Source organism: Falco cherrug, chromosome 7, assembly GCF_023634085.1.
Source record: "Falco cherrug isolate bFalChe1 chromosome 7, bFalChe1.pri, whole genome shotgun sequence".
Lineage (NCBI taxonomy): Eukaryota > Metazoa > Chordata > Aves > Falconiformes > Falconidae > Falco > Falco cherrug.
The window spans coordinates 22,241,829-22,254,599 of NC_073703.1; the positions used below are offsets into that span (position 1 = coordinate 22,241,829).

The 12,771-nt window shown below is 38.2% G+C and overlaps 1 protein-coding gene across 3 annotated transcripts in view; it reads left to right on the forward strand.

Moving 5' to 3' along the window:
- TLN2 (talin 2) overlaps positions 1 to 12,771 on the forward strand; it is a 203,880-nt gene that overhangs the window by 65,595 nt on the left and 125,514 nt on the right. The gene's annotated exons all lie outside the window — the stretch shown is intronic.

The window sequence follows — 12,771 nt, forward strand, 5'->3', positions numbered from 1 at the left end:
CCAGTGAAGAATCTGAATAGTAAGGAATGCTTCAAGCCTTTGTCATGCGTACACTAGAAGGAAAACAAAAGCTAAAATTTCTGAAAAGTCTTTACATCTGCTTTAAATGTTATGTGATTGTCTTTGCAGAAATTCCATTCATTAGAAGGCTTTTTGAGAGTTAATGGCATGTGTTTACTTGGCATTTACTAACACAAAAATGGCCAAGGAAGCTGATTTTTGCCTCTTTGCCATGATTCAGGGGTTTTTCTGCATCAGGTAGTTCAGATACTGAGACATGAGAAACTTGATGTTGAGGAAAACTTGTCCTTATACAACTTTAATAGGGTGGCTCGCTTGTCAATACGGAATGAATTTGGAAAGCTACTTGTGTTGTTGCTTTTGAGTAGATTGGCTAGCAGTTCTCTGAGAAGAAAATCTTAATGCTTCTTAATTTAGTTAAAAGCCATATCAGATTGTAAAGCAGCAGAGGCAAACAAAATGTTTGCACTGGATGGTAAGCAAAATAAAACCTATCTTTTTAAAAAAAGGAGAGAAGAAAAAAAAGCAGTGTGTGTGCTGAATTGTTCTTACTTTTTCTTTCATAAGGGAAAACATTCTAAAATACTGTTATAGGAAAATGTACCTCCATGTCCTAATCCATATTAGACAACATTAGTTCTTAAAGGAAAAAACCCACCCAAAACCAAAACCATGTTTTGCTTGGGGATTAGCTCACCAGAGTATGCTGTTTACTTCTATGAAACTGAAAAAAATGAAGTCACATTTATTTTAGTATGTTTTACCATTTCTCTTATTTTAATAGTTGTGCTAGTTGAATAACTTCTTTTAAAGCAATACTGATACTGTGATGCATGAAATGCTTATGGACTTACTCCAAGGGTGAATATTGAGTGTCAGCATGTAACTTCTGCTGCAGCCCTTACAGTTATATAGGGCAAGCAGATCACAGTTAGGTCTTGTGCTACAAGAATTCTGGAGTGTTGCTCCCTTCGTTCTGAGGTTTTGTTCAGTTTGGATTTTTTGATGGTGACGCATGGATGGTGGTGGTTTAAACTAACCAATTAAAAAATAAGTCTTCGTAAACCACACTGTCACCAATGGTGAGCTGGTTTTAAGTAACCACCCTCTATCACTGCATCAAGGGGATTTCCATGCACTGCATGTGTTTGAATATTCAAAATCATCACCCCAAGATGGAAAGCTTTTTAATTCGCTTCTGTTCTGTGGACCAAAACTTTCAAAAAAGGCTTTGTGGAGTTTGTAAGTACAAGAACATGCAAATATGTACGATTTTAGTTCTGGGAACACATGGACAAAAGATGAAAATAGTCAAAAGGCTATTGAATGACTGACTGGAAGCACTGGAAGAAAGTGCTCAAGTGAAAATACATTAAATTGGTTTATTGTTAAAATAACTTCTGTGAGACACCTTTATCTTTTTCGTATGTGATCCAAACAAGAAATCACAACTTTTTACTGATACTGTTATTTAGGGGGAATAAATAATCAGGTCACAAGTTTTCTAGCTCTCTTCAGGGTGAATGAAAAATTCTGTTTAATCTTGTAACTTTCATTAAAATAGCAGTGCATAACTAACTTCTCTTAACTCCTCTAAGTTTCCAGTGTTATGATTATTGAGGCTTAGCAAAATGTAAGCTTTGTCTTGAATGTGAGAAAGTCTTAAGTAATTTAAACTTGGTTTCACGTTCTCAGGAAAAGCATTGAGTGAACACCTAGTAGAAGGTGGCATTGTTGAAGGCCTGTGCTGGTTCTGACGGAGTAGGTGGGGAGGGAGAGTCTCAGGGGGAAGATGGTTCAGGCAAAGCAAATCCGTGGCAGCATCCGAGTCTTCCTGAACAGTGTCCTAAACCCAAGCAGGGTGTTCCTTGCAGGGGTTATTAATCATGTCACTTAAACATTGAAGTTGCACTTCCAGCAGCTGCTGTAACACACCTTCCTCAAGGAGCGGGCGCTCCAGTGAAGACCAGCTGTGACACAGCACATAATAAGCAAGTAGGAGAATGCAATAAAACTGAGCTTCCTGCTAAAGCTGGATAATTTCCAGATATATTTTAATATCTGGCTTTCTTGGTGATTTTTCAATATTTAATTTCAGTATTTTAGTGCTTTTATTCCCCCTCATTTTAAATGACATGTATATTTTATACTGAGTGAACAGGATGTAAATAGAACTTGAAACTGTGAAGAAATCTGTTTTGATGTTTTAATGTGAAATATGGAGTGGATTGGGAAATAATGATTGTCGTAGGCAAGAAAAGTGTTACACAAGAAAACATTTCACTCCTGTCTCACCTAGTTGTTACAGTAGGGTGCATCTAAGAGGGAAAGGATTGGAGCTGCACAAGCAAATAAAATACAACAGCATAAAAGGATTTTTTTCCTGTAACAGAACATCTCTGTGTAAGAGTAAGAGGGATGTGGAAGGCTTGAAAAAGTAGGTCAATTAATCTCATGTTTATGAGTAAGAATTCTAGTGTAGGTTTAATTGTGTAGTGCTGAGTGAATGCTGTACATCATCCAGGTACATAGTATAAGATTTAGCACAATGCTTAATTCTAAATATGTTTAGATAAATACCTTGTAAAAATCAGTGATTCATGGCATTTCTTTTATTAACTGTGGTAGTAGTCCCCCCACCCCTCAAAAAAACCCCCAAACCACCAGTGCCACAAGTATCAGCAATTGTACTGAAGTTTAACTTTAAATTTTCCCATTGAAAATTTTCTCTATATTCTTCTGCTGCTAGTCCATGGATAGGAATACTTCAGATTTTTGGAGTATTGCATTATTAATCAGACTGTATATGTATAATTCAATATGAGCAATCCAATGAGCATTCCTTTGCAACTGGAGTTGATTAATGATACTGAGCCTGCAGTAACTATAAGGAGGTTATATTTTAAATGTTTGATGCATGTTGTTGAGATCTTTAAATTTACAGCTGAAGTTGTCAGCCATTCAGTCAGTGACGATGGTGCAGGGAGGAAGAGCAGGAGGGCCGCTTTGACCTTGAGTGCACTCGGTGCATGAGACAACGTATTAGGGAATTGTGTACGTGCCTCAGTCCCTTTCCAATGGGAAACTTTCTCAGTGATAGGCAAGACTTAAAAGCCAAGATGATTTTTAGGGATGTACATGTATATGTGCTATCATAAATGCACATACAGGTATGCTGTGTTTATGTAACATCAGTGTGTTTGTATGTACAAACCTAAAAATACAAATAGTAGATCAAAGCCAAGTAGTGCTTCTGAAATTGAGAGTTGGTGTATCATTAAACGTGTTATCTACTGTGTCAGTCGCTTTAATACTTTTTTGCTAACATACATGTTTTTAAAAATAAAGCTGAGTTCTTTAACAGTTTGATTGTGAACACGCTGTGTGTTTCTACAGTTGTGGTTTATTTGTTCCTTTTCAGGTGGTAGTAGACACCAAAATAGTTAACAGATCTTTATTAAATATTGGCATAACCTCTTGTCCATATACATTGTGCTTTGTTTTTGCTATAGAAAACAGTGTGCTTTGCACCGTGTGCAGAAGATAACCTGATGAGATCAGATAAAGATGGATGGATATGGATTTCTATTTAGAAATACACCCCTCCTTGTGTCTTTGAAGTATGAAGTTAGGAGGATGATGTTATAATATACTCTAGTTTCAAGTACAACTCTCTTGATATTTCACAACATTAATAGCACCTTAGGTTTAGGAATTCTGTTGGTCTTATTGTTCTTCTCAGCCAAAAACAATTTTCAAAACTCATTTAAACACTTAAAAGAAAATAAACAGAAAATGTAAGATAGATATGACATAGGACCTTGTGAACAGTCTTCTGTTTCTCAGAAGAGAAGTGCTGGTTCCCGACAAGGCCCATTTGCTGGGTGGCAAGTTGAGCCAAATCTCACAACAAACAAAATTCCCTGATTCTGTAGCTACTTGGAGCTGGCGAGGTTTTACACAGCGATAGAAAGAATGAACCTCCCCACACAGCTGTCCCCTATAATGTTATTTATCCAATTGTCATCTTAATTTCTGTCTTAACTTTTATGGATTTATTTTGGAAGTGCCTCAAACTCCTCGTGGAAGTCAGCAGTAAAAATGAAAGTTTTGGCACAGGAGTAAGACCTGGGAACACCCTAGAAATTATATAAAAAAGGAAACTAAATCAATTGGCTGTGTGATGTTGTCTGCAGAACTTAACACTGAGCTCTCCTCTGAAACTGGGAAATGAGAAATGTGAATTATAATGGAATGAAAAATACATGTTCAGCTGTTGGTTTTAGGTCTTTTAAATAAGTTGCTGTGAAGTCTTTTTTGTTGTGATTTTTGCCTTTAAGGATGTGGTCTGAGAGGGAGGTACTTTCAGGCTGTGTATTTAGAATCATTGGTGAATCTGAAATTTCTAACTGGGAAATCTTGTTGCCCTACTTATTGTAGCCTTCCTTAGCATAAGATGATATTAATGGAAAAATCTGTTCACAAATAGAAATCCTGCAGGGAGAATAAGTCAGTGTCTGTCCCTGATTTGCAGCTCGGATGCTTGAATTGCAGGACTACTTCTGCAGAAGCACTTCTGACAATCTGCGGCTTTCCCACCTAAATAGCCATTAAGTAAAAAAATCTTTAGTCTTGCAGAGGGCTACTTGGTGAGTGTCTCCTAGGTAGCTGTCAAAGGTTGATCCCAGCTGAAACAAGTGGAAGCCCTAGCTGGAACTTCATGTCTTTGGGTAGAAAATTATATTTGTAGTTGCAAATTGGATCTCAGGTTGATTTCCCTTTAATTGCTGTCTACAATCAATGGAAGCAGTGATGATGACACATTATTTTTCCCACCTGCACTGGGAAAACAAGCTTCTCTCCTTTTTATGCAACTACTTTTTTATTGCCCTCTGGTCTTTTTGTCTACATTGCAGAGGGTGGTGGCTTAAATCTTTGAGGAGGCAGTATATAGTGCAGAATACTGGAATGAAATTGGAATGATGTGTAATGGTCCAAGATGGTGTTGATTCCTTTGTGGTTCCTGTTTGATCTATGAATTTTCCTGCTAAACTGCTTTCTCCATCGATGTCATTGATGATCAGCTGAGGTGGAGGAGGGCCTGGTAGATCATTTTATTCTGACTTAAGAGCCCGAGTTTTCTGGAGGGACTGTTTCTGTGGAGAATGCACTCATTAATCCCCTTCTGGATAGCACAGTGACAGTGGCAACTGGAATTCAAGGCATTTTGTACCTGTTACAAACACTAGCCTAACAGCCTGTCTTTTCAGTTGTGTACGTGCAAGTGTGTCTGTGTGTGTTCGTACACATCTGTTCATATATGCATGTATGCCTATGTGTGTAGGAGTAGAATGAGTTTGAGACTGTAGAATGAGAATTTATTCCATATATAGCACATATCTAGTGGTTTTGGGTTCTGCTGAGTAATGCATTTTAAGACCCTTACGAGAGCTAATCATTACGAGACACAAGAATCATCTGGTGTTTTAGGTACCTCTGGAAACAGGCTTTGCTAAGAAAAATAATGGAATATCTGAATTCAGGCTCAACCATTTGAAGCCTGCCAAGCTGTCTTTGAGCTTTTCCATAAGATCACTGCCAGAGCCTGTTTCATGAGCACATTTGATGTAGGAGGAGGTTTGACCTTAGATTAGCACGCAGTTGGCAGTGTGCTAGGCTAAGTATAATCTAATTGACATGTAATGTTTGCGCACGCTGTTACACCCTGATAAAAATTCAGCAGTGTTTTATGATCTCTTCCTTTCTGTCTCTGTTGTAGGAGTAGCAGCTGCTTTGGGGCTCGATTGTGGTCTCTTCAGACATTTAGGTTTTCCTCAAGCTTAAACACGTTCAGAAATTTTCATAAGGATTACACCAGCTTTTAATTTCCTTCCTTTCTTATCCCGTAGTTGTGAGGTTTTTACCTTGGGGGTATGGAGTACTCTTGGAGCTGGAGTGCAATGAATGCTATGGCGCTTCCTTCAGACATTCGTTAATGTACATTAGCTTTCTCATGTCTACATCTCTGTGTTCTCCTGTTTTGTGGCTGTGACAGAGATGCTGATTTGACAGGTGCAAGTGCAGTCCTTGCTCAGCTTTTTAGTTTTCAATAGTTTCGGTGATTCTGGTAGTCACTGGGCATTCTGCAGTCTGTTACAACAGGTCTTGTTCCGTTCTTTGGCTACTCTTTTTTCCACATGATTTACTCAAAGTTCTTTTGACTAGACATTCCCTGTTTCTTTCTTCTGTTGAAAAAGTGCTCTTATTTATCAAAAAACACAGAAAAGCCTGATGTTTCTACCAGAAATTTGGTGTTTAAAGAAAATCCTTACAACAGGTATTCAGCCTTTGAGGCGGCATGAAATGGTTAAGTATTGAGACACTGGTTTTCCTTCTCTTCTTCCTCCTCTGTTCAGTTGCTAGCATCAGTAAATCAAATGATCATGCACTAAGCTCATTCGAGCTTGCTGCAATACCATCTGCAACTCCATTTGTATTCTAGATATTGTAAACCATGGTTGGTAACTGTATTCATAGTAAATCTCAAGTAGGTGATGGAGGTTGAAAGAGCAGGAAAAGCTTTTTTTAGTAGCTATTTAAATGTGTTGGAAGGAGATCGCATGATTTGCTGTTTTTCGATTTGACATGTTTTATGAATGCATCGTTTGATCCTAGACTGTGTGTAAACTGTTACAAATACTTCCCCAGCATTTGCCAGGTTATGAGGAAGTTATCACAGTTCTGTGTGACCACCTTTCTAGCGGGGGATGTATGTTAGATTGGTATTGCTGTCTTTGCTGACATGCAAATTTTTTGTTGATTTTTACTATTTTCTGTAAACTCTGTTATCTCTGTGATGTGAAAATTCGTAAAGAATGAGGTTTTATACAGAAATTGGATTAATCTCATATTGATTCCAAATTGTGATTGCTTTTAGGCAAAAATTGTCTGGATAATACTGTAGTAGATGGGATTGAGACCAGAGTATTTAAGAGGTAGAAACATAACTGCATTAATTATAATTTAAATTCAAGTAGTGATTGGCTTTGTTTTGAATTCTCCAATAAATATTATTAGGTGGAAAGATAAGTGTGCTAAAGTATTCACTGCAGTGAACTACATGATGCTAATGGGGAAAAAAAAAGCTGTTAAACTTTTTGACTTGATATGGATTGTTTTATTTCCTCTTATTTCTTTTCTGTACTTTTTTTTTTTTTTGAAACGTGATTTGGTCTGATAGTGAGGGAATAAGAGAGTAATAGCTCAAGTTTTGAAAAACAGTTCATATACCCAGGTATTCTAATTGACTTAAGCCAAGTGTGCAGTGTCTTGGCTTCTAACATCCCACACTTTGTTGCAAGAATCAGTCCAGCAGTGTGTGGGGTAGTTCTGATGGATGTGGCTATGTAAAGTAAAGGTTGAAGAAATGCCATTAGTGAATCGTTCTGGTGGTCTTGCCTGACAGTTTGATCCTTGACAACCTGCCTCTTCATGGAACTTCCAACAGGCAGAGAGGAATTGCATGGGCTAGTTCCCATTGTTCGCTCCATGTCTTTTCAGGATTGTTTTTGCAAGGGTCTCTCTGGCCAGTCCTTTCCAGTGAATTGCCATGGTCCTTTGTTGCTAAGAACTCCATGCTATGACTCCCGTCTCAGGCCTCTTCAATAACGTTCTGCACAGAAAAAAGTTGCATTGGGTTGAGTCAGTAGGATCGCTGGTTTTGTCCAATTGTTTTTGCAGGGAGAAATGAATGTGAAATTTCAACACTGGTAACACTCTGCCTAAGTGACACCAAAAATGTATCTCTGAGTCTGAAACGTGTCTCTGGGAAGCGCTTAGTGGGTTTTTTCCATTTTGACTCCAGGCCCATAACCATATGTTCTGGTTCATATTAGGAATACAACAGGGAATTACTTCGCTTGCAACAAATTCTGTTAGAAGTACTGCTGCCAGCTTGGTTGGTAGGTTGATGTTGACTCTTTTGCAGTTTTAACCTTTGGGCTTTTTTTGTCTTACCCTAATTTGGGCTTTTGTCAGCTGGGTAATTTTACTCATGTTTCCTTTGGTGTGTGCTTCGTTCTGTTTCAAGGCGACATGTCCATGATGACAGCAGAGTTTTGTGTACACAACAAGTTTTAATTTAAAATATCTGAGAGTTGCTGGAAAACAACAATGGTACTTGATGTTAGGCACAGTAAGAGGTGCTTGAATATTAAAGCAAAACTCGACTCTATAAAATGTTATTATGTACAGGTCAGAGAATCAAATACCTAAAGTATTAGAAACCTTAGTAGTTCAACCCTGTCATAGTTGACTGTACCATATGGCTTCTTATATGCTTTCTAATACTGTCTGATTCTTATTATGATTCTCCTTAATCCTGTATTAGCATGTGGTAGTTTCTTGAATGACCGCATCATATTTACCTCAGTAAGCCCTAAGATTTTGTGTTTACTGCACATAGTTACCTATTCTTAGTTTCTATTAATTGTTTCTATTACTTTCGATTAACCTGTCACAGTAGGCTATCAGCACAATATGTTGTTCTTTACTTTTGCAGCAATGTTTTATTGTTGGAACTGTAGTAAGTATCTGACTTGTACAAAGGGCACATAGTGGCAGGGTTTAACAAGAAGACAGGACCCATCAGTACCTGATGCTGTTTGTGTTCAGGCAGATGTAATGTGTTATGGAGGTTAGTGTTAGGTTGCATGCTGAGCATTTGGGATGGGAGGGCTTTGTACTGATATAACAAGGTCTGGACTTACATCCTGGTAGGAAAGACAGATAGCATTCAGTATCCCCTTAACTGCCTTTTTTTTAATTTATTTGTTTGTTTGTTTTTTAATCACTGTCTCAAGGGAAAAGACACTATGGGAATGAATGTTTCCTATGACAGTGATTTTGCTATCATTTGTATCACTGACAACCTCAGTAGATGCTGAAGGTTTAAGTAAAAATAGTAGCTCAAGCACTTGAATTTATATTGAACTATACAGTTTTAAAGTTCACTTCATCTTTTGATATATGGCTGTTTTAACATAGGATGAGCTTTAGCACACTCTGTGTACTTAAACAGAGAAAATTTGGGTTAGCTTGCCTGAAGAGTGGCTATAACTTTCTGACTAGGACCTGCTTTGCTTAATACAAATGACAGTCAGCCTCTAAACCCTCATCCTAAATTTTCACTAAATGACTGAGCTCTTTGCCGAGCATCCTGCTTTCCAAATAGGCCTGCAAGAAATAATGGTTTTCCAAATCGGGAATCCCTTTGCCTTCATCCTCAATTTGTGAAGCTTCTGAATGAGCAGATGAGGTTCATCATGGAGGTGATGGTTTGGTTGTCAGTGACTACCAGTTCTGTGTAGTCCTCCCTCAAGTTCTTCTGGGCTTATTAAACAGGTGGAGTGCCAACTTGCTGGGTTACAGTTGCATTCATTCAAATACCATTTTTAAATGTTTACTTTTTTCCCTCCCTCACCTCCTATTTCAGTGAACTGTTTTAAATGATGGTGTTAACCGATTGCTGGGATAAATGGATGAAAGCCTACTGAAACCAGTTTCAGTGCCTGTTAAATCCTCCATTTCAGATCAAATCGGTGATGGCTGAGAGAACTATTCCACATAAACTCCATGATGGGACTGGCAAAAAATAATTTTACTTGAGCCTCACTAATTTCATTGTTTTGTGTAGCAAAGGCTGTTTCTGAAGATTTGTCTACTCCATCAAGTTCTGGATCATAATGCTGATCAAAATGATCAGTATGGACTTATTTCAGTGGCTAAGTGGCTTTTATTTTATTCAGTACTTCAACTTCCATAGTGAATAAAGAATGTTGTTTTTAAAGCTTGTGAGAAACTTGAGCGGACCATTAGTTGCCTTCATGTTCCCTAAGGTAGGTAATTGAGTGACGTATGTGTGAAGTAACTGCTGACTGCCATTCTCCTTCAAGAAAATGATCAAAAAGTTCCAGGACAGCATCAGGTGATGTTCAGGAGGGTGGGAGGAAAGCATCAGAAGAATCCTCATGTGTTTTACCATGATATTGTATCTGGAACTTAAAAATACTGTTTCTGGACCTGAAGAAAAAGATTCATTCATTTTCTTTTGAATGGGCAGAGTATATTACTGCACAAAACTCATAACATATTCTAAGCTCTGCCTATGCATGTCACTTAAAAAATAAAAAAATAAGGAAATGCAGAGTAATACTTAGACCACAGTAGGTCAGCCCAAGAGGTTGTATCCTGGCTGTGTCATTTAATGACTAAATTAACAACTCTGACTAGTTTATTACATCCTACTTTGGGGCATTTGCCAAGAATGGCAGGCATAGTTCAGACCTTTGAGTGGTTTTGAATTGATTCAGTAAAAAAAAGCATTGAAGTGAGTGTGATCAAAGGTTGTGACATGGACATAAAGACTTAAAAATTGTCCTTCAAAACTTTCTAACATTTCAGCAGTTGAAAAGGGTATGCATATGCAGAACTGTGCAAGCCTGAATTTAACAGCCCACTTGGTAGTTCAACCTATTACTGTTGTTAGTATGATTTAGGATCTGTGGGTGAAATGCTTCAAATAATCAAATCTCCTGCTTTGGAAAATCAGTTTCTATCAGCTTAACTCTTCAACAGAAAAGAAAGTATTGTTCTTCATTTATTCTTCTTATCCTATAATTTACCTATGTGCTCTTACATCATCAGAAATCAGAAATTATATTGGAAGCTGTGTAAGTATATATCCCACTGTAAGCAAGTTACAGCTCTTGTGATGGCACTAGATTAACCTTACAAGCAGTATTCTGGTTTAAAAAAATAAAGACAAACACCCCTAACAACAAACCCCTCAAAAAAACCCAAAACAACAACAGCAAAAACCCCACCAAAAAAAAAAAAAAGTAGTCTTCTGTACCTCAGATACTGGTTTTAATTATACTCCTGGAATATGTTAACATCTTTACTACCATCTTCCTGAGGACTCTTTTAAAAGAGCTCCTCTCTACTTCAGGAACATTTAATTTGGAGAGGAACCTAGAAAAAAGATGTTGATTCGCTTTTGATTCCTACAGAAACTCATGTTCTGTTTTCAGCTTTCTCCTGCAGTGTTCTTGCAAACTAAAAACAAAAGCCTGGAAGCCCCAAGCTCAGCTTCTGTTATCCAACAGCTGGTTCAGCTCTGGTTGGAAAATGAGATTCCTCCTGTAGTCCCTTGTAATTCGTACTTCCTTTTGAAGATACATGCGAGTAAGTTAGTTTGCAAATATGCCTTTTGACTTAAAAAGCAAACTGTAGTTGAATTGCTAATAAGCTGACTGTCCTATAAACAACTCTTAATTAGAATCAAATATTTTGGTCTCTTGCATAATTCTGCTTGGGGGTACTTCCCTGCTGGGTTCTTAGCAAAATAGATGCTGTTCCTCTACAGCTATAACGTGTGAACTGAGAACAACATGATTAGTGCTTACTAAGAATTAAAGCCTGCTTTCACAGTAGCCTTTCAAAGCTTGCCCTAGTTCACCTTCATTTTACTGGTTTTTTTTTTCAGGTGGTTTGTTTTTAAGATTCAGTATTGCACGCTACAGATAAATGCTGTGAATTTTTCCTGATACTCTTGAAGGTTTTAACTGTAAACTTGTTTATCAGGATGTGTGCTGTGCGTATGCAGGCATTGTGGTTGAGTCCAGCATTTCTCGGGGCAGGGGGGCATATGAGAGGTCTTGCACTTTAATTGTCTGTGCACATTTAGAAACAGAAGATAAATGCTGTTTTGTGCTGTACAGTGTTAAGTTCCTTGTATTATAACTGATGGAAGGAAGGACTATGCTTTTTTTGCTTGCTTGTTCAAGCTTCAAGCGTTCTGACTAGGCACCCCAAGACAGCATGCAGTGCCTGAGCTTGTCAGGCTCCTTTTGGACTCCCTAAGTTGGTATCTTTGTACTCATTGCCTTTAGAACATCATTTAGAACATCAGCTTATAATCTATTCATTTACTGCTCTTGCCTTTGTCTTTGAACTAATTAGAGGGAAACTTGAGGGTTTGGGGTTTTTTTCTCCTTTCCAGCCACCAGAAGAGTGCATACTGCTCCCTTCTCAACTCACTGACAAGATGCAATTTCCAGTCCAGTGTTTACAAGCGTGACACTTGCACACCAGTGATAGTTATTGCTGAAGCACCTCTTCACGCAGTTCTTGGTGCCATGGCAAAGCAGCTGACCAGCGGTGACATGTTCAGTGTCTTGTCCATCAACGAGTGGATGATGAGGGCCTTGCTATGACATATGTCCATATGTTTCAGGCATACAACCCACAGATGATCATTCAGCTCCTATACAGTGTTGTGTTGGAGAATCAGCCTAGTGTTCCAAGAAGGCATATTAGTAGCACCCCTTAAGCACCCTTGAGAGCCTTGTGGTATAAACGAGTTACAAATTGACAGCAGTGGAGCACTAAAGAGAGGGTGATCTTCCCTGGAAAGAAGCAGTGTGACCTTTTATATGTTAAGCACATAAGATGTCAACTAGTTTAAGTGCCACTGTGGGTATGTAGTAATATGTGTGTTGTTATCCTCCATGCCTGTGCAATCATCTGCCCACTTGCCTGCCTTGTGGTTTCATCATCCTTGGTTCTGAAGGATGATGCTTTCATTTACATTCATAATTCTGGAAGTACCATATGTAGCTGTCAGTACAGCTGGGTTTGTATTTTTGAGTGCCTTTTGCTTAAGGAGGTCTTACTGGGCTGGGCACCAGT